Source organism: Gallus gallus, chromosome 10 (assembly GCF_016699485.2).
Source record: "Gallus gallus isolate bGalGal1 chromosome 10, bGalGal1.mat.broiler.GRCg7b, whole genome shotgun sequence".
Taxonomy (NCBI): domain Eukaryota; kingdom Metazoa; phylum Chordata; class Aves; order Galliformes; family Phasianidae; genus Gallus; species Gallus gallus.
In genome coordinates, this window is record NC_052541.1 from 12,684,103 (window position 1) to 12,707,501 (window position 23,399).

Sequence of the window (23,399 nt, forward strand, 5' to 3'; positions counted from 1 at the left end):
GTGCCTGTGTTTATTTGTCTGCTATTTGCCATGGTAGGCAATATGTTTGCTCCTCCTGCACCAGGATGGACAACCCACAGTGCTAGTGGAGGCTATGAGAGGGCGCCCATCTGTCCTGTCCTGCTTGTTGTTTGTGAGATCATGCTGGATACACCCACTGGGCTTTGGGGTTCAAAGGGGCCAAAACCCCATCACAGGACAGCAGAACAGATGCAGCCAATCTCTCCATGTCTGTGATCATCTGGAATGTGCTGTGTCCAGACACCCCTCATAGCATGGCACAAATATCGTAGGACAGGAATCACCCTTATGGCATGGGACACGGTGGTGGTGCTTTGTTCTAGGGGCTCCTCTGCTAGTGGGTTTGCAATGGAACCAAGGTCTTGGATAATGGTCATGGATGGACCATACTATGGTCGAGGAACTGGTGGCGAGATAGTACCCAGAATGTAGTGGTCAATGGCTCAATGTCTGGGTGGAGATCAGCGATTAGTGGAGTTCCCTGGAGGTCGTTACTGGGACCAATGCTCTTTAATATCTTCATCAGTGACATCAACAATGGGATTGAGCACACTCTTAGCAAGTTTGTGGATCACACCAAGCTGTGTGATGTGGTCAACATGCGCGAGGGACAGGATGCCACCAGAGAGGCCTAGACAGGCCTCTGAGAGTGGTCTCTCAGTACCTAAAAGGCCTATAAGCAAGAGAAGGTCAGACTCTTTAGCGGGGTCTGTTGTGATAGGAAAATGGGAAATGGTTTCAAAATAAAAGAGAGGAGGTTTAGATTAGATGCAAGGAAAAAGTTTTGGTGATAAAGGTGGTGAAGCACTGGAAAAGGCTGCCCAGGGAAGTTGTGGATGCCCCATCGCTGGATGGGCCTCTGTGCAGCCTGATCTAGTGGTTGGCAACTCTGTCTGTGACACGGGTGTTGGAACTAGATGATCTTTAAGATCCCTTCCAGTCTAAGCCATTCTATGAGCCTATGGTTCTATGAGACTTTGAGCTGCTACTGACCAGCAAAAAAACAGCCTGAGTTTTTTAAATGCTCATTCATCAGAGTAAGAGTGTAGAACAGCAAGTGGGCACCGGGGGAGTTTACATCCCAAAGCACTCCCTTTGCCAAGGTTGCGTTCCTTCATTTTGATCACAGATTACAGAGCTAGAGTGCAATGGTTTCCCATGGGAAACCAGGGGCCAGCGGAGTTTCATCAAGAAACAAGTTACTGCTGGGGCTGGGAGCAGGATGCTTTCACTCCACAGCGCAGGAGGATTTACTGTAACACAAACCCTTCATGCAGGTGATTGACTGCTACTGCTACCCGCGACAGCCTGAAATCTGCTGCCTTTGTGTCCTTACTGTTAGTACAATTGTTCATTCATGGACCAAGAGACTCCCAGCGCATCCAATTCCAGCCAGGCAAAGTGGCTGCGATCCTCGTCAAAAATCAATTGACTGAAGTCAGACCCCACATCTCCGGTTGCTAAGGACAGGCAAATCCACATTGCTCATGCTTAGACCAGTGGTGCAGAACATCACTTAGTGCTCACAGCTGCCTTATGGCAACAGAGGTGGAAGAGAAGCTGCAGAGACATGAGGAGCAGGATCCTGTGCTGCCTGGGAGTCCTGAACGTGTGGATGGGAAGTAACCTTGAGAGGGGGTCTGTTCCTTGACCATGTGTTGAAAATGCCCATTCAGTTCTGGAGGAAAGTATTGTCTGTTTACTTATTTATGCAGTTAAAAAGATTGAGGACATTGCTGTCAACCTCCAGGGCTCTGAATCCATACCCTGTCACCTTTATCAGGTGCCCTAGTGCCCTAAATTACTAGCTAGCTGCACTTAGCCCTGGTTGACCATTGCAGCAGCCCCACAGGAATAAAGACACACTCTTTTCCAAGTGTGTATGCAGCCCACGTTAGTTTTGGTGACCTAAAATTGCTGCCTTTCCCTCTACAGAGAGGATGGATTGGTCTCATACTCCTCACTGCTGCCTGGAACCTTTGTCGCAATGCCCCATTGCATCTTGGCAGCCTCACTGTTGTTTTGGGGATGAGTCACAGGAGACTGAGCTATCTGGTCAGAAAGGCTCAGTTTCGGTGCTGAGTCACTGCAAAGACATTGTGGGCAGCTCGGGGCTGTGTTTGTGTTATGCCTCCCGTTTCACAAAGGACATTTGCTTATTTTTGCTTGTCTAAAAGGTCACGCATCCACGTGCATTTACTTACTGGTGTTCCTCCAGCACATCTGGACGAGGATGGTGTGGCCGCTTTGTGGTCCTCACTACGTAACACGAAGTCTTCATTGTGGTGCATCACCCTCATCTTCACTGTGGCTGCCTCCAGCCTGGCTCTGTCTCCAAGGCAGATTCCATTTCTTTTTTCTTTTTTTTCCAAATAAAACCAATATTGCTATTGCTATGTATTATTTATGCTGCGGAAAACATTGAGAGGAAGAAATGGGAAAAATTAGCTCATTCTTTCTAGAATCTGCAAGCAGCTGAAAGACAAAGAATATAGAATTAACAAAAAAAACAAAAAAACCCAACAACCTCAGCTAATTTTGGAAAGTTTCGTCTTCACAAGATCCACTCATTTCATAGCTAATTCTTTGTAAACCGTTATTCCTTTTGTTCCAAGTTTGGTATAGTTTTACATCAAGCCAAGTTCAATGAAAGAAGAAAAAGGAGAGATGGTTTGAATTATTCCCCATCCCCTCACCCCACAAGAAAAAACTTGGGTTTGAAGATCACATTTTAATATGCAAGAATCCATCCAAGGACGCCCTTGCTAATCTTTCAGAATGCAGCATTGTGCTCCTTCAAAGTATTGAAAGCTGCTTGGATTGTGATTGAATGCATAACCCTGTATTAAACTTCTAATGGCTAACGAGACAGAATTTGGTTACGAAGGCTGAAATATAGAAAATATAAATCAGCAGCGTGCAACAGACTGATCCTTTTTTACTTTCATTAAATCAGTTTTAAACTAACTTTACCATTTGTCTTTCATGATATTTTCATTACTTTCCTATCCATTGAGGACGAGCTGGAACAGTTTTATCGTTCATTTCTCTCATCATCACTGTGGGTTATTCAAGCAACAGAGTGTGATGTTTTACCTCCAGTCCAAGCCAGAGTTCTGGGCTGAGTTGCCCTGTACTGTGCCTTACCGGTGGGTGGAAGGACAGAATACATACCTTGAAAACCAGATAACTCCCTTCCAGTGTCATTCTAAACTGGAGCAAACGATAGAAGTGGCTTTTGTTGTTCCTATTTCCCACTAGCCAGTTACACAGACACTCCATCTAGCTTGGCATGGTCTCTATTCTCCCACACAAGCACCCTGGATGTCCCTCAGGATGCCTGCCCCACTCTGTCCATAGGAAGGCTGAAGCCATGCATGTCCCTGGAATTTCACTGGCTAAAGACTTCTTACCCATTTGTGCTTTCACTTGCACGGAGTCTGTCTTGTGTGAATAAACCAGCAAGGGCTGAATCAGTGCTATCAGTGGCATTTCTGACTTTGGCTAAACCATAAAGCTTTAATTTTGCTAACGCACACCTACAGAACCCCTCACAACCACAACACACCTGAAGGACAATAACAGGGTTCATGTGAATCAGCTGTATAGTTATTTGTGGGGATTACATCGTAGCTGTGCTGGAAATAATGGTAATTCTCCAGTAATTCACATCAACAGCGTGATGCTGTTCCCCAATCACTCTGACTGCGCACTGCCACAGCCCAGGAATGGAGCATGCAGGACGCAGTGCTGAAGCAATCACTGCACTCCTGAGGGCTTCATGCTGCAGCAATGGGAACATCACCCAGGTAGACAGGGCCTGTGCCACTCTGCAGCCAGCGAGGAATAAATCACTGTTTTTTTCAATATTGACAGCTTGTTTCTCATCGTTCCTTGAGAGATAGTAATTAAATATCACTGCATTAGAAGCAATATGTCCCAAGTAGGGAACAAACTCATAATCATGTAGCCATCACATTAAACAAACGAGCTGCTCATTAAAAATAGATGCAAAAGATTCAATTAGATCTGATGCTGTATTAAGAGTTTGAGGACATGCTGGCTTTATTTCCATTGGTTTTAGGCAATAATGAAACAGCTTTCTGTAGTGACCCAGGAGGAACACGTTTCTTTTTTAAATACCTATTTCCTTCCAAATCTTGAAACTACTGTTAAGCACCTTTTCCATTAAGCAAAGAAAGGGGAAAAAAATAGGAGCTTTATTGTTTCCTAGCATTTCAGCTGGGCTTGGAGGCATAGAAGAGTGAGGGAGCCCAATCTTTCTCTGTGCATCACAGAACTCAGAGCAATGTAATAGAGAATCAGATCTCTTTAAAGATGATTGAAGGCACAGACTTTCTTGACTTTCTTCCAGCCATTATGTGCCTCTCCTGCGTGCATGGAGCAGCAGAGGACCCCCAGTGCTGTGACGGGAGCACTGCCTTTGCTGCACCCCATAAGCTGGGCACCATTTGAACTCAGATGGCTGTGGCTTTGCCTTAAGCTTTGCAACGGATCCTCCTCTCACAGATGGTTCCATTGAGAACCCCCTCTGTGGCTCTGCCCCTTGTGTTTCGGAAGCAAGTAATGCTTTGCCACGAGCCCAGGCTGATGCTTGCTGTCCTGCCTCCTGAAGTGCTGCCCAGGAGGTAGGGCTGTAAATTACAGCTCCCTCTGAATCCATCACCTGCAAATGCAGGAGAGTCCTTGCGAACACTGAGACAAAATCAGCTTTGCTTTTCCCCCCAGAACTCTCACCTAGCTCGCAATACAGACACCGTCTGCAATTTGTTATGCGTGGGCAGATTATCCAGATGCAAATGAACTGTGCCACACCATAAATAAAATGTTTTCATTCCTGTCTTTGACCTTTTCCTACAACATAGCTCCAGTTTTTACTAAGACTAATGCAGAAAAATGCTTACTTTAACAATCTGATTTAACAGTGGCTTTGTTCACCTGTGCTCCACTTCATTCGGGATAGCTCTGCTCCCTCCCCATGGTCTGGATAACCACAAGTTGACTGAGTATAGCAAGGAAAGATGAATTAAAACTGATAAAACAGCCTGATGTAATGTCTGCTGTAGATGGCAAAATAGATCAGATTGATTGGGCATTTGTCTCTGAAACAGAGGGTGGTTTTGATGTATGTGCATAATTTGTAAGTGAATTTGCTTCTCCTTAGAACTGCTGCATTTGATGCTGCATAATTAAGAATTTCATCACCAGTCTGAAAAGTGCCCTTCAGTTTACATTGGGGCTCAGCTACATCGAGAAATCACCCTCTGGAAACAACCTGTTTTGGAAGCCTTAAGAATCACCACTGCCCCGGGATATTGTCAGGGTGGAAATGTAAGGGCTGGGAGCTCATGAGTGGTATCATTATAGTGGCCAATTTCTTGACAGCACCTTGCAGACCAGTATATTCTAGCAAAAGGCATGAAAAGTTGTCCAACTAATATCCCACTAAAAGGGAGACAAAAAAGGGAATATTTCAGGTGTCTTTTCCACCAAATTTCAGCTCTTGCTGCTGTGTCCAGCTGATAGCTGTCTCCTTCTCACAAGGTGTAGCACAGTGCAGGGAATAGCTTTGCACTGCTGCTCCCACAGATCAGGGGTTGGCAATGGGGATGTGGGCTCACCTCTCCAGACTGGCACTCCCCGTGTTCCTACATTGTCATGGAGACACCAAATCCTTCAGGAGGGGAATAGGTGTTTTGCTTGTAGCACATACAAACTTATCTTCAGGAGAACTGCAGGCTGGGAAGCAGAGGGCCAGCAGCCACTGCTGTTTTCTCTGCTGAAACTTGCAGAACATACCTCCTGCTCACATACTTTTCCTTAGCCAGTTCATTTCCCCCCTAAATGAGCTAACAGTTCCTTACGTGTCATTTTACTGACCTCTCCAGGAAGGCCTTGCCTCGGAGGGAACCTATCCGTACATTTCTTCCGATAACAGGAAAGCTGTGACCACCACCATTGAGCCAGGTAGCATCTCCCTTCACATGTCTGTTGTGTAAGCTATTGACTAGAGAAAAAAATATTCAGAAGGGTTGTTTTTTTTTTTTTTTACACTTACTGTGCCTTCCATTCCCCATTGGCTGAATTTATTTCATCCATAAAACAAGAGTCTCAAAGGATCCCAGCCGTCTGTGCATGGGGTGGGTTGATTTGTATTCTGCCGCTGTTTTCTGTAAGATAACAAATACAGGAGGAGAACATCAATCCTGATTTTTTTTTCCCCCCTTTCTTTATCTGCCCTCCCATTCTCTGTTGTGCCACCACTGCTAATGGCATCCTGTTTTAGTGGTGGCTGTAATGAGATACAGATGTGAATAGTCTTTTTGCACCTGTTGCACCCATAAAGATGCTGTCTGCAGGCTTCGCTCCTCCCCTCCTGCTCCTGAGCTGAATTCATTTACCTCACAATTACGGAGCTGTAGTCACAGGAGTCAGGGAGATATGTAGAGGAATGATGTAGTCCACTCAGCCCTCTGTATACACTCACACTCTTATTGCTCCCTTGCCTCCCTTCTGTTTTCAAAAAAGAGGGACAAACGCTCCGTTCTTTGACTTCAGTTCCAGATCATTCACTACAGTCATTGTGTGTAACCAAATTTAATTATTTATAAAGGTGAGACTTTCTGTACTTGTAATAAATTTCTCTACTCATAAAAAGCCAGGGATTCATAATACCCAAACCTAAATTATTTATCAGCCAGAAAGACTGCAGGATCCATAGTGCCAGGGTGTTCCCAAACACCCCAGCTTCCCAGAACTGTTATCTCCTTTGGGTTGAGAAGGGATTTGACCTTGCTCTTTCTTCTCCCTTGAGCTTTCTTGACAGAGGGAAGCAGTGACATTATTCAAGCACAGATGAGGCTTTGAAAATTACACATTCACTAAGAAAGAGCGCACTATGGAGGCATTGAAACTTAGGAGCTGGGTATCTGACCCTCACCAATCAAACAGACCAAAGGTGCCCATCGGAGGCACAACAGGGCTAAAAAGGGCAGTACATTCTACAGCCACTCACATGTGGCCCCAAAGTAGACTTTATTGGTGCAGAGCCACCCGAGCACATCTGCCCCCACCTCAGCTGTGGTACCAATGGCACAGGGCAGAGCCTTTGCCCATGCTAAACCTGTGCTTTCATTCCCCATACAAAATGGAGAAACACAATTTTCCACCTGCACCAGAAAGGCAGAATGGGGAAAACGAAAACAAACAGAAGGAAAAAATCCCACTTGTTAGGTGAACCTCAATGCACATTCATAACTGCTGCTCACCAGCAGAAGTGTTCTGGGGAAAAAAAAAAACTCCAGAGCAAAGCAGGCATCAGCACAGATGATACAGAGCAGAGAATCAAGGACAGAAAGTTTCCCCAGCTTAGTATTTTTGTAAGGAACAGAGATTTTCTTGGTTCATTTTCAAGGTGGAAGAACTGAGAAAAAGAAAAACGTGCAGCTCCTTCCATCATGAAATACATACCGTGGCAGAACACTGCATGCCTCGTGTCAAAGGATCCATAGTATTGACTTCTTGAAATGAGAAATAAGTTTAGGGTGGAGTACTTGGGAAAGAATAAGTCAATAAAATTTAAAGTGACTGAATATAACTATCAACTGTAGTGACAGCAGTCAAAAAGCCTCATCCAGTTCCCTAACACTTGGGTGTCTGTGCCTTTATTTTCATTAGAACTGTCGTTGACACAACTCTGACTTTACCAATCTGTCTGAAATTAGATTAAAATTAGTGCAGCTCAAAAACACCCATTTTCATTCCTCAGGATGTTTGGAGGCAAAAAAAAAAAAAAAAAGAAAGAAAGAAAGAAAACACAAAGTTTAAGTGCTTGCAATGCAAATTGGGATTCTAAAACCCAACTAACCAGGAAAAATATTTTCATATACCCACAGAGGTTCCAGGAGCAGCCTTAGCTTCCAGCACCCAAAGCATCTCCCAGGCCACCAGCTACAAGACCAGAGCACAGAAACCTAGGCCTTTCCGAAACCCTCATTTTATTGTTTTTCCCTCTTCATCCCCACATGAATTGAATTATCTGTAATCAAGAAACACTCAGCCCACGTGTGTCTGAGGGCTGCAGCTGCTTGGGGGCACGTTCTCCCCATCTCTCTGACTCATGGTGTGGGACTTTCACCCCAGCCTTGCCTATCATCACCACCATCACCAGTACCATGGTAGGGTTTATGCGCTCCTCTCTGCCTCCCAGTTAGTAAGGGCCTGTTTGGATGGTGTTTGCTACCTGGTTGGCCCCAAATACTTCCTTGCTGCTGGCAACCAAGTGTGGTTTCTGGCTGACCTTCTGGAGGCTGCAGGCTCTTTGTTTAGATACTGCCTTGCACACCTACAGCCTGCAATAGTTGGAGAGCTGGGGAGTTGATATCACTGTTTTGCACCCTTACCCAAACCTTATTGTTTCTCTCAGTTCCCCTGCCTGTCTGTCCACGCTAACCCACTACTGGCTGTGTTATCCTTGGGGAGAGTTGTTCTCTACCAGTATGTAGGAGAGGGAGGCCTGAGTCTGTAGAGTCTCCCAGGAGCCACTCCTAGCAGTGAGAGCCAGTGACATCTGCAAAGCTGCCATAGTCCTACCCTGTCTTTGCATTACTCACCCAAAGAGCCAGTCTCTGAGGCTCCCTGAAGCCCAGGGTGTATATTAAAACTCTTGAAGCTGTTGGCCAACAGAAGGTGGCTAAAGCCTTTTGGCCACCACAAGTCATTGCGTTCAGCATTGGGGCCATATCCATGGCCAAGACCCATATGCATAGTTAGCAGTATCACTGAGGTGCCCTTGTCTGGGCTGTCCTCAGAGGCCTCGTATCAGTATCTAGAGGATCAGTGCTCCTCTCACGTGAAGAATTTTGGCCTCTCTTGTTCCAAACAATGACACTGAATTTGCAGCGTACTCAACTGAGGGCAAAAGCTCCCAGGAAATACTGACGTGCATCAAAATTAAAAAAAAAAAAAAATCAAGACTCGAAAGAAGAAGCTCAATGGCAAGTGATTTGATCTTTCCTAAAGTCTTTTGAACATCTGAGAGCTCCAAGCGCTTGATTTACTTTGTGGTTCAGATGCCAGCTCAGGCAGATTATTTTTGAGACTCGTTCTCTTGTCCCAGGTCATTGAGTTTTGCCCTTGATCTTCAAGAGCACCTTGGCTTCCACTGCTGAGCTCCTTCGGGAACGCGCAGGCTCACGCTCAGCTGCAAAGAAAGCAAGAGCAGCCTCCCCCAAAGCACTGGAGTTGATTTACAGGAAAAGGGCCAATTTTTCCTTTATCGCTTCTACTGTTGCAGAGAGATGAATTCTCCATGGCATAATAGCAGAACAAAAATAGATTGCTTCTGTAATACACTATACAACAGCCGGGAATGCATCAGCCGTTTTCCTCAACAGTTCTTTGACAAATGAAACTTTATCTAGCTGAGTTTACCATATCGTTTTCCTTTTCTCTTTTCCTCCATTTTTCCCAAAGTTATGCAAGTGCCCAGAGGGTGCTTTGCAGTAGCATGGCTGTTAAGGTCATGCATATCTTTTTAACTTGGACATGTATCCAATTTACCAAACCTGCACTGCCAATGCTGTTGTGACGCTCCAACTGGAGATATACAGAGTGATTCAGTGAGATGGCAAACACTCCTTTGCTTGATGGATGGATAGGTTTCCATTTGTGACTCTGTTGATCAGCAACAATGATAGGGTACTCGTGATCTGGGTCGAGTATCAGCCACATTTCTATTTATTTTGGGCTGGTTTTGTTTTCAGTGATGACTCACAGTCATTTCTGCACTAAAGTTCTCAATCTGTTTGGTCGTGAAGCAAGAACAGTATTAGGGAAATGCCCTTTTCTACAGAAAACCGTGTAATTAAAACAACTGCTTGGCTCTGCACTATTGAGGGTAAACAACTCTGAAGGGAGCATTTGCTTTATCAATGTGTAGAAGAAAGGCAATAAAAGATCACAATCTGGCTAAAAATGGATGTAGAAGTGAAATTCCTACTTTGCACCATCTTCAAAAAGCAAAATCTTTTTTCAAAAACATAGTACTTTTTGTCAAACACATTTCTGCCTCTGGGGAGAAGCCATTCCCTTCACTCAAGATGAAATATCCTCTTCCACATGAGTGCTTTATGGTTTCACCCCAGCACCTCAGCATGGTGGTTCTGAAGAAAAGGATGTTGAACGAGACCAGCAGGGAAGGCAGTTCCTCTGTATATTGAGATTCTGTGTCAAATGTATGTTTTCACCTTTTTTTTTTTTGCTTTTAATTCGCACTCATGGATGTTCTCGGTGTTTTGTGCTACTGGCTGCAGGGCTGTTAGTTCCAACACCAACATGCCAACGTTCAGATTGGATATTAGGAAACACTTATTTTGTGAAAGAGTGGTGATGCAGTGGCACAGCTGCCCAGGGAGGAGGTGGAGTCACCACTCCTGGAGGTGTTCAAAAACCATTGGAGTGTGGCACTGAGGGACGCGGTCAGTGGGCATGGTGAGGGCGGGTCGATGTTTGGAATTGGTGATCATAGAGGTCTTTTCCAACCTTAATGATTCCAGGATTGTATCTCAACCCTGCACCCAGGACCTGCCAGAGTCCCAGGGGACAGTCCCCACAGGAGCACATGGGGCATGCGACCACGCAACGACATTATCCCAACTGGGCACAGCCATGTAGAGCTGCTTGTGGGGAGCTGGTGGCTTTATTCAAGACCAAAAAGCTGCAAAACAAAGCAACCAATGGATTTTGGCATCAATGCAGGGAACCCCTTGGACTCGTTCTGTCAAGTACCTCGTGCTGTTTGCTATGGCCTCATCAGCACATTGGGTGAGGATGCCAGGCTTCAGATGCAGGGGGTGAACTGCAGATGGCAAGCATAGTTTGTGAGCTCACTTTTGTACCTCGGGACCCACTGGGCAGGATTGATTGTACCTCTCAGAAAGCAGCATTTGCAGATGTTATTGATGTGGGACTGGTGTTATCCACAGCCCGTGCTGTTGATGTAGAGAAATACCACAGATGACATCATTTTTTTTAAAACCCCTCTGCCAAAATCTTTTAAAACAAAACTTGCCATTTCTTTTCACATTGATCCTCCTTCCCTGCTATCGATTTTTGCTTTCCCATTACTGATGCGACGCGCCATGCCAGCATATTGCAAGCAAACCTGATGGAAGGATAGCTTCCAGAAATCCTGTTCTAGAATCGTGGGGGGAACCTTGCTTTGCTCAAGTTTTGATGTTGTTTTTGCTCTACTCTTGCTGCTCTATTTAATGTCAAAATAAAAGGGCTGTTGGACTGACTACCAAGTCCCCACCTGGCCATAAGGAGAAGTTGGTGCTGTATTTAAGTGATGGCTGCACCATAAAAATGGATCAATAAGTGCTTTGAGTGGAAAGCTCGGTTTGAGTTCAGCCCCATGGCCTGACCTGAGCTGGAGATGAGGAGGCATTTCAGAACGTGAGAGATGCATTTCTAGGAGGACAAGGAGGAAGAGGACTTCTGGATGATGCAGAAGAAAACCTGAGACCTGCAAGGTGTCAGGAACAGGACTCAGTTCTGCCTTTCAGGCTGCCTAGAGAAGATGTGGGTGCCCCTTGTGCTCAAGGCCAGGTTGGATGGGGCCCTGGGCAGCCTGGTCTGGTGAGGGTAACCAGCCCATGGCAGGGGGTTGGAGCTGGGTGATCTCTGAGGTCCCTTCCAACCCGAGCCCTTCTATGGCTCTATGACTCTTTCTTCTGCAAAGGGTCCAAGGTGAGTTTGAAATGTCACAGTGGTTTTCATCTGCACTTTGCAACTTCTTTTCTCAGTCTTACTGATAACATGCTGCAGGAAATAAGTCATGGCTTCATCCTACGTATTCTAGGATGCGTTAGTCCTAAAAGAGCATCCTTAAGGTGTGGCTTTACACATAGAGGTTTTCAGCAGCAAAGCTGCTCTGAGCCCGGCTGCTGAGCTGGAGCAGCTCATTCCTGGTCTGGATGTCCCAGTGCAGCCAAGCAGCTGGATTTGGGAGTACAGAGGGCGCGAATGGTCATATCCTGGCACTCTCAACCAGAGCTGCTATTGCAGAAGCAGGGATTGCAGCCGCCTGGGAGGCAGTGCCAGGAGGAGGACACGGCACCCTGCACTCCAGTAATGTCACTAGGAGAAAGCCAGGAAAGGAATGCAAAACCAGACTTCCAGGAAAGTGTTGCAACCCTGAGTCCCGGCCCTTCAATGGCAGCAAACACTCATGCTTTGCAAACAGTGACATAACACCACGTTAATGAAGGCAGCAAAGCAGGAATAGGTTCACAGATGACTGTGTTGAACAAACTTTTTTTTTTTTTTTTAGGCTGATAATCTGCTCTGTCAAATAGTGTTATTGTGCTCTTTTTAACTGCTGTAGTTTCCATAAAAATAAACAGGAAGCATTACTTTTGGAGCAACCGACATATTTGCACATGCACTGTCCTGGTGCAAGCAGAGCCATGCATACATCAGCCACGGGACCCTCCGGCCTCCCTATCCCTGCAGAAAAATGTATGCCCTGCTGTAGGGAGATGCCCCATGCATCTGCCCTGCTGGGATCAGCACAGCTCAGGACAGCTGGAAAGAACTGAGGTGAATCAGCCTCTGGTTTGTTTCCAGCTCTGCCACGTTTGTAAGAACAGACCTTTTCTTGCAGTATATTCGCAATAAGTTTTGTGTCAAACGGCAGATAATGGAAATCATCCTGGTTCCCATTACTTTGGTGGCAGCCTACCCTGAATGCAGCATTCAGTTCTGGGCCACATCATTACCAGGCAAAAACAGACAAGCTGGAGACAATTCAAAGAGCAGCTAAAATGATTTGGGGGTTGAAAAGATTGATTTATGAGGAAAGATGATGAACTAAGTATATATAGCTTCACTGAGTAATGACTAGAGCTACGGTTACTATGTTCAGGCAGGCAGAAAAGAATTATTCTGCGTGTAACAAAATGTGATGCTAAGGGAAGCACGATAGAAATGACAGAAGCGAAAGCCTGAGCTCATAAACAGGGCAAAATCTCTGTGAAATAGTCTCCTAAAAGGCGTGGAAAAAAAAAAAAAAAACCTCCTATCTTCTAACAGACGTTTAAGGGAAAACAGGGGAAAATGCGGTTATTCATCCAATTGCTTTCTTATCAGCCTGTACCCCAAGAATAAAGCAAATAAATAAATAAATCAACAAGATTGCTTTCTCCTGACTTCAATATTCCTTAAGCCTTCTGGCTTTCTTGGTAAAACTATGGTGGAGGAATGTATTCAGACTACGCGTCTCCCTAGGAGAGATCTCGGCAGCTCTCAGAACCCACACACATTTCCCTCACACTCCCTCCTCACGTGGGGCATCTCCAACCCAGAGCGTCTGTATTTGGGAGGTTTGTTTTGTTCATTACACCCCACAGAAACCAGAGGATGTGGGCAGTGCGTGCCTGGACGCAGCGTTCAGCCTACTCCGGTGCTGCAATACCCACAGTGAAACCCAAATCCCAGCCCATCCCTTCGGCCCACTGAGCCAACCTTCTCCATAGCATCTGGAGGATCCAAACATCCCCCAGATGATCTGCCTTGAGAAAAACTATTCTCATCTGGGTGATCTGAACATTATTTTCACTAATCTTGTAGCCACGGGCCACCACGCTTGGAGCTACACAGAAGATTTTGGCGTTGTGGTGTCCAGCTGAGAATTTCATGAGGAAAATCTGCATTCTTAAAATCGGCTAATCAGCAGAATGGCTAACGAAGCAGTTATTTAATTTAGATTGCAATAATGCCAACGTTTTGCACAGCAACGCCTGTAGATGAAGTAACATGGAACATTAAGTGACATAAGTGAATGTGTCATTAAAGAACCAAAGGGCTATTTTTTTCGTGGTATGTCATTTAAAAAACAAAAAAGTCGCCTCATTTAAACTCATCCAAAAGCTGTTAAACCAATTTAACACGTTGCTGTTTACTTCTGAAATACACCGAGAGCTTATCTTATCTCCTCCTACCACTGTTCAAGGCTAATCAGAATATATTAGCGCGCTTACAGTATGAAAACCTCTTTTTTATTGCCGTAAACCAAATGAATGTAGAGAGTGCAGAACTGGTTACCAAAAGCCTATTCTTTTCCTGGTTCAAGGGCTGAGAGAATGGAAGCTGTAAAGAAGTGAAGCACTGGATGACACAGGATCCTATTCATGGAAGGGAATTACAAAAAAAAAATGCTTGATGGGAAAACAGTGGGAGCCTAAAACAAGCTTAAAATGACTCAGGGAGGCTTTCCAAAATCTGGCCATCATCGTGCTGGGGAATTATTTCCCCTCCCTACTTCCCACAGGAGAAAAATATCTGCTCTCAGAGTAGCAGCCCAAGGATAGAGCGTGAGGCAGGCAGCAGAGCCAGGTGCAGTGATGGAACATTCTGATAACTGGGATGCACAGGGACTTGGCTTTGTTTTGTTTGCTCTTCCCACTTAGGAGGGGACAAGTAAACCAGGCTCCTTCTCATCCTTATGCAAGAGGCTGGGGAGAAAATTTAAGAGAGGACAGGGGAGAAAGTAGAAACCTTTGAGAGATAAAACCAAACAGAAAACAGAGCCAGATGAGGGGATGGCACAGTGTAAAATGTCTGGAGATCCGCTCGATGCATATGGACAAAGGACAAATGTGTGAAAATATTTTTCTCTCTCGCTGAGGAGTTTGGAAAATTGCTTTCATTTTCTCTGCACCAAATAGATTCTTGTTCCCTGCCCTTCAAATGTAGTAAAAAAGAAATGAGTGGCTCAGTAAGGGGCAACAGATTTATGGCTGGATTTAAATCAGTGCAACTTCACCTGGGAGGTTCAGTTTTGGATGTATTCAGAAGAGGGAATAAGCAGAAGAATTATTCTGGTATAGCGGTAGTAAATAGTCCAGCAGTCTCAGGCCAATTTCTGCAGTGCCATATCTCATAAGGGCTGATAAATCCAACACGTGCCGCTGCTGAGGAGACTGGCAGTGTTAAAAACTGGCTCTGGGTCTACATAACCAGCAATGGTTTGACCACGTCCCAGTCCCACACCAGCAACATCCTTCTGTGATGCTGAGATCTAATAGTGGCCTCGGCCTCCTGTGTTTCATTAACTGTTTGTCAGCGTTGGAAATATATATTACCATGTTAGATGGTGAGCTGGAACAACATCTCCTCCTCCCACTATGAGAGATTAAAAACGGAATTACAAAAATACTGTTGTGGATAATTTCAGCCCAGAAATACTGAGCAGCTCTTGTGAATGATCATGCTTTCACTAATGCTTCCTGGTAGAGCAGCGTCCTTATTCCTACTGAAATCACCGAGAGCTACTCAGAAGGGTGGTTTAATGCATTTAGGAGGTTTGGAGAGCTGTCTGAAAGCAGTCAGCCAGTCTGCACTGTGATTTTCTGGCTCTGAGAGTGCTTTGTTTAAAAAGCAGAAGTAAATGTTGCCTAAGGAAATAAAAAGATTTGAGATGGAAAATGCAGCAATGGAAAGCCAGCTGCCAATTATCCAATATGTATTAAATCGTGGCAAACAAGTCTCCAATGTCACCTTTAACCCATTTTTTCCTTCCTTTCTTTTCTTCAGGCTACACACGATCTTTATTCCACCAGCACACTGATAAAGAGATTATATTCCCATTTTCCCAAACCACCACCATGAGGGCCATACAATCAACGCCAAGACCAAATGGAACCTACCAGAGCACACCAGGCACGGGGCATAGCAGTGCTGGAATGTTGGTGTCTTGAGTAGCACTGAACATCGCACCAAGCTGCAGTGGGGAGAAAACAGCATAGTCAGAAACCCAGCCCTGGAGACTCCCCTCTCAGTTGTCCTGAATCATCCTTGACCTGAGGGAGGTGTGAGACCAGCACCAGCGTACACCCGTTTGCCTTTGACTTTACAAGTTGGAGAGTTGCCCTTCAAATCCAAACCTAACTTTCCTCAGATAGATAAAACAGCAGGATTATCTTGTCTGCAGTATTTCATACAGCTGATGCTTTACGTGCTGAATACATTCCCGACGCGCTCTCCGCTGAGGGGCTGTTCACTGCCGTATGGATATACGTGCTGGTGGCTTCTTGCCAGAGCATTTTGGTCTCGGCAGCAGAGGTTGTCAGTTCAGCATTTGCTTGATATTGCTCTTTGCTCAGGAGAATTCCTCTCTTCTCTCGTTTCCCACACAGCTATCACTGTGCCTCTCCGCGGTGCTCTTAGCACCATTTAAACCACGCCAGCATGTCCTATTTTTACATGTTTAGAAATGGGAGAGCTATAATGAAACATGGGCATAGAGGAGAGCAGTGCAATAGGCGGTGCACAGCACTTGCCATGCAGGTGAGTCTGTAAAACAACCATATGCAAACCCTCCCTGAGCCCTGTTGCATTTTGTCAGCCTATTTCCTTTTGGTTACCATTCAAGTAATAGTAGTCCTTAGAGACTTGCATAGATTTGCTTTGGAGCTTTCCTGAAATATGTACCTCTTTGCCTCTATTGATTCAGAGCAGTCAAGATCAGATGGGATTTTTAGGTTTCTGATATGGGAAAGAGCTGATGCCACTGTGCTCCACATGATCTATAATCTTATTTCTGGAGCAGCTGGTCCTAGCAACTGATATGGAGAAAATTCTTCTGAGCTGTGGGCCTGATGAAGGCAATGGCCAGAGGACCAGAGGCTCCTGGTCACAGCCAGAGAAATGGCCCTCCCACTTGGAGAATTCTGTGTTAGGGAGAAACATAGAACGCCTTATTGCCTGCTGGTGGCATGTACAGGTCTGGCTGAAATTACTAAGGTTAAGTTAGAGTGATTACCAGTGAAGTTCTGAATACCTGCATGAGATGAGTCCTACAGGAGAGCCAGAAATGCACACGGTCTTGTTTGGAAGTTGTGACTGCCACAGTGCCGTGTGGGAACCAAGAGAAAAACAGAATGTTCTGAGAGAAGGCTGGCAGTACAGCCACTGCCCATCCATCCGTCTGTCTGTCCATCCATCCATGCCCTTGTAGGTTGTGGCACATCTGCTGCGTACTTGATCAGAAGATGGTTGTATTTCGAGGAGATTTGCAATGCTTCTGCAGCCAGGAGGCAGAGCTCCCCACTCCTGTAAGTGGCCATGAACACATTCACGTGGCCGATTTTCAGTCTTTTGATAGTCTTGCTTGTCCAAACGAGAGGCTGCCCAGCTGCAGGCACTGAGACCAACCTATGGCTGCTACAGCCCGGTGACTGTGAGGCAGCAATGACAGCACCAGTAGTATTGGACTTGAAATATTTGCAGAATGTTCCCCAATTTAGGCAGAATGGCTGCAGCCTAAGCACAACACACGCTTATTTTTCCGCTTTTACAACCCCAGTCCAACGGCTGGGCCCAGCGCCGGACGAGGGTTGGTGCAGGCCTTCGCATCAGTGCTCAACAGCCTGTGAAGAGGAAAGGCTTGGTTTTAGTGGGAGCAGGTGTTTGATTACCCTGCCTCTCTCTTTTCGTATTCAACATATCCTCGGTTCACCTCTCCGGCAGGGATAAAGTCGTGTTAGCGAAAGCAGCAAGGGAAATCACTTGAAAGGCGACACGCAGGCAGACTGTTGGATGAAACAAAGAAGCATACAAATTAAAGGCAGCAGTTAGAGCGTTCTCCCTCCCTGTGGCAGCACCGCTGGCCTCACGTGAGCCTGCCCAGGGCACCCAGCAAAGGGCTGAAGTTCAGCCCTCCTCCCCCATCTCTGGGGTTGTCTGTCCCCTGCTTGGAGGCCACATCAAAGGCATCCCCAAAGGAGACTCGGGATCCCTGCTGCATGTGCCAAGCTGCAGCCTTACGGCAGTACCACGCTGAGAGCAGCAGCTGAGGCTTTGGCACCAGAGCAGCCCTTGGCCTGAGCGCCCGGCTCAAGGTGCCAGCACAGAACAGGCCGCTAGGCTGCAGATGGGCAGGATAGGGAGACAGGCTGACAGCTTGGGATGTAAAGGAGGAACCAGTGGGACCTCTGCCCGGTTTTGTACACCCTCGGTGAACATCCATCCCATCAGCTTGGTCCCAACTGAGCAGACAAGCAGAGAACTATAATCCAGGCTGAAAACCTTTGTTTTAAACAAAGAATGAAGGCAGCCATGCCTCAGCAACTACAAGCCCATCAGTCTGCTGTAACCATCATCCAACTTGTTACCTGTGTGTGCTTGCTCAGACACTGATAGGGAATTGCCCTCCTTATATCACAGCAGATCATCTCTTACCTTCCCACCACTCCGCTCCCCTTGAGAATATTTTGGATCTTTGCCTCCAGTGGCTCAAATGGAGGTGTTGGATGATTGCCATGGAGTGTCAGGGACAGAGAATAATGAAATCTTTGGGTATCTTTGGATGAGGCCAGGAGGGATTTGAGTCAGCTCCACCAGAGTTCGCAGATACCAGAACACTGGGATCAAAAGATGAACCAGAATGATTTCACTGTTCCCCTTGGCACAGTGATGGAGGATGTTATCTAGAGATCGGTCCAGAGCACAGACTCAAGGCCAAACTGGAAGCTTTTGCCTATTTGAAACATCTGCTGTTCTTCTCTGCTCCCCATACAGTTTGCCAAAATATTCTGCTTGTACATTCCCAGCTCAGCACTGTTTGTTGTGAGGTTCAGTTTGTGATGTGTGGTCTTGTGACACATTGCTGCCTGATGATGTAGGACATGGAGATGATGAAGGAGGATAACTGGAGCGTAAATACACCAAAAAGAGCGCAGTGCCCAGCTTGGAAGCTGTACGAAATACTTTCATGAGCATCAATTAGCTTTGCTATTATTAGTTAAGAGCCAGAAAGAGTGTAAAAGTTGCTACAGCCAAAGATAAAAGACTGCGTGCCATGAATTGAATGTCCTGCTGAAATTTTAATCCTCCTCTGACCTCCTGATATGATAATGATGACTGTCCTATGCTGGCATCTAAGCTACTCATGCCACATGTGGACATCTAAATACCCTCAGTGAGGTCTGAAATGGATGGATTCCATCTATTCTGCACTAATAGTGCCATGGTCTCTCCTCTAACAGGAGAGGGAAGACAGCTTCAGCAAGACATGCAGTATATAGATAAGAAAATGAATCCTCCCCATCCGGCTAAATCTGGGACCAGGTACTGATATGCAGCTCTTTCAGCCAAAGAGATGGGAACACACCCAAAACTTGTTTCTTAGGGACTGTTGGGTCATTTGAATGCAGTGGTGAAGTACTAGACTTTAGCACTGCAGTCATACTTCAGATGAAAGATGAATATATAAATACTTTATAAAGAACTAATGAACAATTAATAGTTAATTCAAGAAACGGATAATCAAACGTTATGGATTGATATACAGTCTGACAGGTCAATATGCTGCTCATGACTATGGCTGATTGCTACTCGTAACACTTTTAGTGATTACTACCAGCTTTAACACAAGATGTCTGTGCCTGGGCAACATCTATTAACCCTCTTATAGAAATAGAAACTCCCTACTAAATGTGCCAGCTTTAGCAGGCTATGTTATGAACATAAGGTTTGTGCGTTGTTGAGTAGCTCATTTGTAGCTCAAGAACTTGATTATAGATGAGAGAAAGAAGTAGAGACAGATGAATGCAGACTGCAAACAGCACATAACATCTGCTAACAGAACAGGCAAAGCTCTGAGTGCCAGAATTGCACATCCAGAAGCTCATAGTGATGGGGCTCTTTAATCTGTGCCGGAGGGGGGTCAGGAGGATCCTAGAAATTCCTTCAAGGTTTAGTCATAGGCTTGAATGCCTGTCCTAAGGTTTTAAAATTAGAGCTTACGGATCAGGTCAGCTAACAACCCCAGATGGGTCATTACAAGACAAATTGCTCTTTCGTGATTCCAGCTTTGCTACCATACAATCAATTCTGCTTTTAAGTAATAAAAAACACTCACTGGAAGCCGCCAGTTCTGATTACAGCATGAAGCATCTAACCTTGGTTTACAGCAACTGAAGCCACACTACTCTTGGCTTGAGATTTACTTGGCCTGAGGCTGTGCTGGGTGAAGGGGGAAAAACACCCATCCTGGCACCTTCGGGAAGGTGCAGATCTCTCACACGTGCCATCAGCGAGATGGAAAGGGAAGAGTGCTGAGGGCCCAGCCCACAGCCAGAGTCCTGAAACACAAAAGCCTGAGTACAGATGCTGTTCATTTGTCCTTGGAGCTGCAAGGATTGCTGGAGTGACAGCCGAGGCATTTCACACCCCAGTAAGCGCATTCTCCCCAGGTAGTTCTGATCACCATTCATTTTGTTTGCTGACAACTTTGTGGCAATATGTTCACTCCAGCTAAAAATTACATGCTGGCTAAGAGAAGAGGAGGCTTCATTTTCCTCTCTTTTACTCTGGTTTTGTAATCAGGGTAACTTCAATGACCCTTTACTTTTATACCAGAAGTAGTACTGAGGAAATTGGATTTAAGAGTAAAGAGCTGTTCAGCATGGGTATTGTAGGAAGGCAAAGACCAACCAGAGATATTTTCCCCCTCTTCCTGGTCCTGACATAGGCCAAAGGCCAAATCTGCCTTTGGTACAAAACAGAGCAACCCTCAGTTTGCTTTAAATGCCTTTGGCTTGTGAAGCCTGCTAAGGAGACTCACTGGACCCACTGTTTCTTCATCACTGCGTGCATCCCCTTTAAAACACAAGTAGAGCTGCCACCTCAGCAGCGTATGGGATCATAGAATGACAAGGCTGAAAAAAGATCTTTAAGATCATCTAGTCCAACCTTCTACCTACTGCCAATAGTGCCCAATAACCACGTTCCTCAGTACCACACCCCCGTGGTTCTGGAACACCTCCAGGGACAGTGACTCCACCACCTCCCTGGGCAGCCCTGGAGATGCCATTGCATGACCACTGTTCTGGAGAATAAGCTTTTCCTAATACCCAACCAGAACCTCCCCTGGCACAACCTGAGGCCATTCCCTCCTATTCTATTGCTGTTACCTAGGAGATGAGGCCGACCCCACCTTGATGGGGAGATGATTAAGATCTGTCTAATTTCAAGTCTCTGTGCCAGTCCAGCCACAAAGAAACCCTGGCTTAGAGGACATCCAAATCAATCTTTTGTATCTTCTCTTATGTCTTTGCCCACTTGCTGAGTGTTAGATGCTTGATCAGTCTGGTAGAGCAAGCAAATATTCAGATTTTCCTCCAAAAAGTGCTAACAGCAATATGAACATCTTGCCAACAGATGCAGTGAGCAAGAGGTTTCTCTGGTGAATCCAGGGTATATTCCACGGAGCCAGCACTAACACTGTGTCTGGGGCCTCAGAAGGCAGCAGGAGCAGCTTTCCCTCCCTTCACATCTCTCCTATAGAAGGACAATAGGAGGTGGGAGCACGAGGTGGGAGCTGGCTGCCTTCCTGAAGGCATTTCAAACCATTTCCATCATCCAGGAGAAAATATCTCTCAGCAGATGAACAACCCCCAGGGCATGCACAGACAGAACATCCATCTCTCAGTATTTGCTCATGGTCCCCAGCACCAGCAGCCAAGTCATTATTGCCATTTCTTTTTCCTCTTAATTTTATAACAAACTTCTCCTTTCTTATTCTGATGTGAACATTTGGGTTTTGTGCCCTTCTTTCCCATGAACATAAGTAGGAAAGGAAACTTTTTCACATGCCAGCAGCCCACAGGAGTTCTCCCCATCCCTGGAGGTGCTCCAGGCCAGGTTGGATGGGGCCCTGGGCAGCCCTATGTGGTGGGGGTCAACCAGACCACAGCAGGGGGTTGGAGCTGGGTGTTCTGTAACGCCCCCTCCAACCTAAGCCATTCAATGATTTTCCAGAAAATCCAGGTCTGCCTGGTCTGCAGAGCTGCTCGTGCAGCAGTGCAGGATCCCAAAGACACCAAGGGTCAAGTGCTTGCTTCTAGTAAGTGGCACAAAGGGGAAGCAGCATACACTGAGCCTCCATGACCACGACAAGAACTGAAAGGAGAACAAAGGAAAGAGCACAAGGCTCTTCAGAGAGCAGCTGTCCCATGGCAGTGCTACCAAAACTACTCTGACACACTTCCCTCTCTTTCCTCAAAATCTGCTTGGGCAATCAGTGCCAGCATTTTGTTACACAAATGTCCAGAAAGCTTTTGCTGACATCTCACCCTCAGCAGTGGCAGGCTTTAGCAAATTAGAAGTGAGGACTCAACCATCTGAGTATAAAATGGACCAAAACCTTAAATATCAGTGCACGATCTGCTCCGTGCAGCAGGCCTGGAATGGCACTGGGAAGGACAGAGCAGTCACTGTTTTCACAGTAAGAACTTAACGAAGAACAAGATGAGTGTTAACTTCTAAAATAAGGGCTGTATTTTATGTAACAGCCTTCATTACCTTGTGCTGCAGGCCTGAGCTGCGTTCACCACGTGGATTTGTGGACAGAATCTGAATGGTTCTGCTTGTTACTACCCCGCAGGTATCAAACTCCTCTTCTGCCAGCGGCGCGGTGAGAAAGGCTCATTCCTGATACCATTGCTCTCCTGAGGCTGCGGGACTCTCTGGGACATGCAGGAGGCCGAATCCAAGGACAGATGGAGTCAAAGCGAATGCTTCCAGAAAATACAGGATCAGCTCTGGACAAGGAAAGCTGCTGGAGGAACCCCCAGCTCCCCACAGCTCCATGTCCTTCCCTCACAGCAGCAGCTGAGGTTGCGGCTGATGTTTACACAGCTGCAGAATAGCAGGGCAGGCTGCCCTTTTGCTAGCCAGAAGCTGTCCTTTCTTTGTTACTTCTGTGTATTTCCTGCGCAGAGGAAGCACGAGAGGGCAAGATCATACTGCTTGAAATGCCACTTCTCTTGGTTTGCCAATTCTTGCCTGTCTTGGAACAGCAGAACTGCTTTGGCCATTGGGGAAGCGTGCAGACACTTTCACAAAACACTGCTACTTATAACTCAGAACTCTTGCTCAAGTTTCATTTCTTATTCCTGGCAAATGCTGCTGCTCTGTTGCAGTCTCATCAGGCAGGACACTGCTGGCTCCTCAGCTAACTTTGCTGGAAAGACAGGAGAAAACAATTCTTCTTTCATTACTCTTCCTCCTGCTGTACCCCAGCCAGCTCACTGCTCACCACACATCCCAGGCAGAATGTGGGGTCGCTGGATTCTGTAATGCAATGAGTTGCACCATGATGCATTTTTCCAGAGGCTTATTTTTAGCACAAACTCAGATGAGAGTTTCTTCTGCTAAGGTGTTAGCAGCAGCATAAGAGAGCCACAGAACTGTTTGAGCTGGAAGGGACCCTTCAAGGCCATCTGGTCCAACTGCCCTGCACTGAGCAGGGACACCTACAGCTGATCGGGTGCTCAAAGCCCCATCCAGCC

The 23,399-nt window shown here is 46.1% G+C and overlaps 1 protein-coding gene and 1 long non-coding RNA gene across 4 annotated transcripts in view; one reads left to right on the plus strand and one right to left on the minus strand.

The window, feature by feature from the left end:
* MTHFS (methenyltetrahydrofolate synthetase) overlaps positions 1 to 2,933 on the plus strand; it is a 32,104-nt gene extending 29,171 nt beyond the window's left edge. For both annotated transcript variants that reach the window (XR_005862560.2, XR_006931010.1), the window contains one exon: positions 1,299 to 2,933. The gene's annotated coding sequence lies outside the window, so the exon portion shown is untranslated. The remainder of the gene's footprint in view (positions 1 to 1,298) is intronic.
* Positions 2,295 to 22,755, minus strand: LOC770352. 2 transcript variants are annotated; one of them, XR_003077122.3, is made up of 5 exons: positions 22,411 to 22,755; positions 16,886 to 17,474; positions 15,753 to 15,826; positions 6,101 to 6,212; positions 2,295 to 2,430 (listed from the first exon to the last, which is right to left on the minus strand). It is a non-coding gene; the product is annotated as an uncharacterized LOC770352 (long non-coding RNA). The 2 variants fall into 2 exon arrangements; XR_003077120.3 differs by having other exon boundaries at positions 2,303 to 2,430; positions 5,923 to 6,212.
* Positions 22,756 to 23,399: the final 644 nt, after the last annotated feature.